Here is a 6000-nt window from a genome sequence, read left to right on the forward strand (position 1 = left end):
TCCTCACGGCCTCTGCTTTTCGCATTAAAATCAAATTCAACCTAACAAACACTCATTGATACCTACTGTGTTGCCCAGCTTGTGCTAAGCTTTGCATCAGATACCAAAATAATGCCCAATCAAAGCATCCAGGACCCCAGGGTCTTGGACTAAAGCTTGACAGAATTTTGTGCATTTACAAATAAGTGCAATGCCAGTTAGTGAAGGATTCTCAACCCTCAAGTATCCATAAGTCAGTAAAAATAATTTTATTCGATTTACTTCACGTAATTTTTTTTTTCTCCCCAAATCCCCCAAGTACATAATTGTATATTTTAGTTGTGGGTCCTTCTAGTTGTGGCACATGGGACGCCTCCTCAACATGGCCTGATGAGCAGTGCCATGTCCGCGCCCAGGATCCAAACCAGCAAAACCCCGGGCCAACGAAGTGGAGCATGCGAACTTAACCACTTGGCCGTGGGGCCGGCCCATACTTCACATAATTTTGAAAACCTTTTATAAGAAAAGACTTCTATCCACTTAAAATTATGCTATTGATGAATATTTTACTCTAAACAAATTAAGGCATAAGATCATACTTGTATAATATGAGAACATAGAATCCTATCATTGTCTTATTTTGTGTGTGTGTGTAAGATTGTTGCTGAGCTAACATCTGTTGCCAATCTTCCTCTATTTTGTATGTGTGATGCCGCCACAGTGTGGCTTGATGAGCCGTGCTAGGTCAGCACCCAGGATCCAGGTCTGCAAACCCTGGGCTGCCAAAGTGGAGCATACGAACTTAACCACTACGCCACAGGACCAGACCCACGTCATTGCCTTATTCTGATGTGTAGTATATCTTCCTATTAGTGGATATTAATGAAAACTTACCCTACCATTATGACTACGGTCATTTTCTTTGTTAATAACAAGTATGCCTTAAGTTAGGAAGATGGTGTATTTCTTATCTTTAATCAGAATCTCCATCTGTTGGGAGGTAAAAATGATGGTAGTTTTCACAAGGAAAGTTTTCAGCAGGAGAAGCATAGAGCTTGTAAACCTGAAACCTACTTTACTTTCTTCCTTCCAAAACAGAGAGCAGGCAGTTTACAACTTCTTCTCCATGAGCTCAAACCTGGATTTTAAGGACTTGAAATTTACTGAAACTCAAATTGCTCCAACAGAAAAGTTTTGTTTTGAAACGTTCTATAAGATTTCCTATCACGTTGCCAAGCCAAACAACATGAAATGAGGTTTATTGGAACTATATGCCTTAGAAATTTGGGGGCTGAGTTTCACTTTGGTCAAAGTGAAGAAAGCTGAGTTCGTTCTTCCATCACTGCTCAGAATCAGTAACATCCTTCTAAAACTATGCAGCAGATAGTGGAGGCTTGGCAGCCAAAGTGCCCATTTAAATACACAACTGACCTAAACTATGGATGCTTCTCAAAGCAGCAAGTTTCTAGTTTTCATCTATCAAGAGGCCTTTCTGGAAACTGTACAGGGTGTTGAGATCTTTGAACTAGGGAAAACATGCCTGCTGATCAAACTTCTACGGGCAGAAAAATTGCCCTAGTAGGGGTACATGTGGAACAACTTGAATTCTTGACGGCAGAGTAGTGCTATTGCGTTGGTGAAGTAAGAGCTACATAATTCATCTGGGCTCATTGCTTCCTGTCTGGGTATTAAGAGCCTGCAAGAGCTCTGCCATAATCCTGGAAGAATTAGTGCTTGAGGGCGTGAAGGTTGATTGACTATATCAAGCCAGGGCCTTAAATTACAAGACTTCGTACTCCCTGCACAAAGACTTTTGAAAAAAAAAAAAGAAGTCAAAATCTAACATTAAGTTATTCTCTTTCACACAGAATTTTCTTGGTTTTCTACAAAAGAAATTTAGACTACTTCACCGAATTTTAGGAAAATTTTTCACTTTTTTGGAGAGCAAGGTAAAAGCCCACTCTCAGAACTCTTATCAGAGAAAGATTTATTCAGAGAATCCTTGGAAGATATTTTTGGCCATATGAATGAGGCAAAACTTCTGAATCAAGGCCTTGGATTAACTATTTAAAACAGCACTAAGACTCTGTGAGAAATTTTGGATAAACTGCCATTTCAGAAAAGGAGTTTGGATGAAAACAACTGTGCAAACTTTCAAATATTGGAGGAAGAACTTCTGAAGAGGGGAGTCTCAAGGAACTGAGCATGCCAACTTTTTTGCCAGCAAATATCTACATAAGTATTTTGTAATTTTTAATGTCAGCTCTGCTCAGAAAGCTTTAAATTCCCTTTCTTATTATCAAATATTGCAAAATTTTTACAGTATTAACATTTTCAAAATATTTAAGTCTTTTGCATTTAACTCTTTAGAACTTCTGGAAATTATTGTGTTATATTACATGAAGAGAGAATCTAATTAATTTTCTTCCACATAGTAAACGTTCTCCATTCCATTTATTGAGCACACTCCTTTCTCTTTTTTTTTCAGATGCTTCTTTTAAGAATCATATGTCAAGTTATTGTATGGTAAGACTATGTCTGTTAAATAATTTTTGATATGAAAGAACAGGAAGAAAGAAAGAAAGGATTAAAGGAAAAAAGAAAGGAAGAAAGGAAGGGAAGAAGGAAGAAGAAGAACTTTGAGCATTGTACTAAGTAATTTTACCTAAACTATATATAATTGATTCTTAAATTAACTCAATGTCTTATATACTTTTACGAACATGTTTTACAGATTAGGACAAGAGGTTCAGCAAAGTAAGTAGCCGATACTTTGGCAGAGATACATAGGGAGACTTGCCCAATAACTGATTATGAGGAACTGAACCAAGATGGTGGGAAATTGGGTGTAATCTAATCTATAGGCATATATATTTCCTGAGTTTTAAAATGCACCTTGAAATTTCATAGACACAAAGATTAAATGTGATTTTTTATTAACTCAATTATGTACCATAGCGACAAGTCCATCATTAACATATTAAACTATTCCAACTCAGCTCTTACTCACCCTGGCCCTCGTTGACACCAGTGCATTATTGGTTGTATCTCTTATGAAGACACCAGGTCTAGACATACTCATTTACTCCAGACACATAACATTCTGGGGTTTAGATTGAAGAATTGTCATTTTTTGATGCTATGATATCCCAATCTTTCAAATAAATATAGTCATGCTGATGGCATATATTTAAAGTAAATCCAAGTGATATTCTAGAAATTGTACGATCTTATTTGAAATAAAGTGAAACTTGCTGCCGAAAATTTTTGTTGTTGAAAACTACTTTGGAATTAAACCTTCCATATTTCTCCAATGGCTTTTCATTTAATGTCAATCATAACCTTTCCCCAAATTGCTTCATTCTTTAAAGACCGATTCAAATACTCCTCCTGTGAAGTGTTTCCCAAATCTGCCCAATAAACTTTGTCAGTCTCTGTGCCCTCTCACAGCACTTTGTTCATTCCATGATTGCCACACACAGTTCAATGAAGAGTGGCTGTGGATCAGCATGTGTGCCTTCACCATTAGACCTTGGGTACCTGGAGCCATTGACTATGGCTTTTATCTCCACACCTCTCAATCTAAGTAGTGTCCAGTCCAGTATAAGATAATGATAAACAAAAATAAACAACACAGGATAAAACTCAATATATAACTATTATGAATATCTTAATATGTTTAGTCTTTCATATATACATTACATTAAAATATTGGTTTTTACTATATATTCTGTTTAACTTTTTTTTAAACAACCGTATGGCATGAAAATATTTCACGTAAATAATTATTCAACAACAGAATTGTTTTTATTCGTAGTTATTGACATTTAAATATATACAAAAATAGAGACAACAGAATAATAAATCCCTATGTGCCTACAACTCAACCAATAATTATCAACATTTGGCAAGTTATGTTTTCTCTGTATCCTCATCCACTTCCCACACTGGGTTATTTTAAAGCAGATTCCAGGTATCATATTGTTTCATTAGTATAAACTTCAGTATGTATTTCTAAAAGAAGAACATTAAAAAGAAAGGCACAATGTCATTATTTCCAATTATCTTAAATAATTCTTAATATAATCAAATATGTAGTCAGTATACAAATTTCCCTGATTATCTCATAAACTGTTGTTTTATACTTGGTTTGTTAAATCAGCATCCAAAGTCTTCATGTTAAATTTGGTTGATTTGTTTCTTAAGTCTCTTATAATCATTCCGTCCCATTTTATTTTTCCCTGGTCATTATTTTATAGCAGCAATTCAAAGCGTTCATCCTATTCTATGCTTTGTGTATAACACAATTTATTCAAACAGTGTTCTATTATTGAGCATTTAGCTTTTTTCCATTTTTTCTCCTATTAAACAATGTTCCAATGAATATGCATATAGATAAATCTTTGAACACACCTAGAATTATCCTATTAGGATTAATTCTTAGAAGTGGAATGCCTCATGGGCTTTTTTTAAGCTTTTGATATGGCTTGTCAAATTACTCTTCAAAATGATGGAGTTAATTTACACTCCTACCAGCAGTATGAGCGGATCTGTGCCCCCACACCCTCGTCAACACTGCATAATATCTTTATTTAAAATATTTGCCAATTTGATAGACCAGAAAGATATCTTGCTGTTTTCATTTGCATGTTTTGGATTAATAGTAAGAGAGAGTGCCCTGAATCCTTGTTCAGTGCTTACTGTGGCCACAAAGCCATTTGCTGCTAAGTCCACAAAGGAGACATATGTTTAAAGGGCAAGGCCAGAAAAATGCAGATTTTTATTATGAGATTTAAGGAGAAATTCTGACCCTGGTGAGTCTATGAACTGCAAGACTTTATGTATTTTCTGTCTTAGTCGTGAGGCAAGTTTAAGTGCTTTAAAAAGATCTAGTGTTTCCCTTACTTGTTCTCACTAGAAAGGTGATACTTCCCTCTTGGGTTGTAGCCCCAGACCTATTTAGTGCGTCAGGCACACAGTTCCAAAGATACGTGGTCCTTAAAGATCCTTTAACCTCTTTGTCACACACACACATAATAGCTTCTTATAGCACGGCCAAATTGTAACCTTGGCATATTCCTTTCGGAGTCACTGCTCCTCCTTCCCTGGGATAGAATTCCAGGGAAGTGGCGGGTAGGCAGTGTGGTGCACATGGGGTAGAAAAGAACTGACTTCCCCTAGAATATGGGATGTGCAGCCAAGGTAAAATTAAACTTTTTTCCTATATGATTTTTGGCCATCAGAGTGTATCTTTTGTGAATTACCTATTCATTTTCCTCCAATCAATGAGTGATGAACTAATGAGAAAATGAATGATGATATTTTGGGCATAATCTTTCAACTAGTTTGCAGTGTCTTTTAGTCCACATTTCCTTTTCTTGTCAACTTTTATTTCAGGAACTATCCAGTCTGGTAGCCATCTCTTTTAAAGCAAGCTTTAATGTCTAACTTCTGTCTCAGAATTCTTCAAAGTAACTTAAACAGTCAGGGTCTTATCTCTATGTACCTTTAAATGAGGCAAGTCAAGATCTCACTGGTCTAAAAAGCAATGGATCAAAGATCACAGAATTATTGATCGTGGGTTTGCTTCCTTCAATGATGTGTGACGAAGAAGGTCCCTCCTTTCTGAGAATAAGCTAACCATGCGTCCTGCATTTTTATTCGATTCCTTTCCCCTCATCCAGGCCATTCCTCCACCAGTCATCTCCTCTCTCTTAGGTCATCAATCTTACTCTGAGAAGAACTGTGCTAACAAAACCTTTTATCCCATCTTTTCACAAATGACTGAAACCTGAAATTCTCTTTTTGTTCTTACAGTGCTTAACTTATCCACAGGTGCAGTGCCCTGTGGAAAATTTAGGCTTAAAAAATTACAATGGGTTGGCAATTAGTGTCTTTACAAATTCATATTGTGCATTGTCAACAGAATTTAGGTAGATAAACAGAGTAGGTAGATGGATAGAGATAGATCAATGGATTAATCGATCGATCGATTGATGGATAAATATACATGGTTTATAG

Source organism: Equus przewalskii, chromosome 14 (assembly GCF_037783145.1).
Source record: "Equus przewalskii isolate Varuska chromosome 14, EquPr2, whole genome shotgun sequence".
Lineage (NCBI taxonomy): Eukaryota > Metazoa > Chordata > Mammalia > Perissodactyla > Equidae > Equus > Equus przewalskii.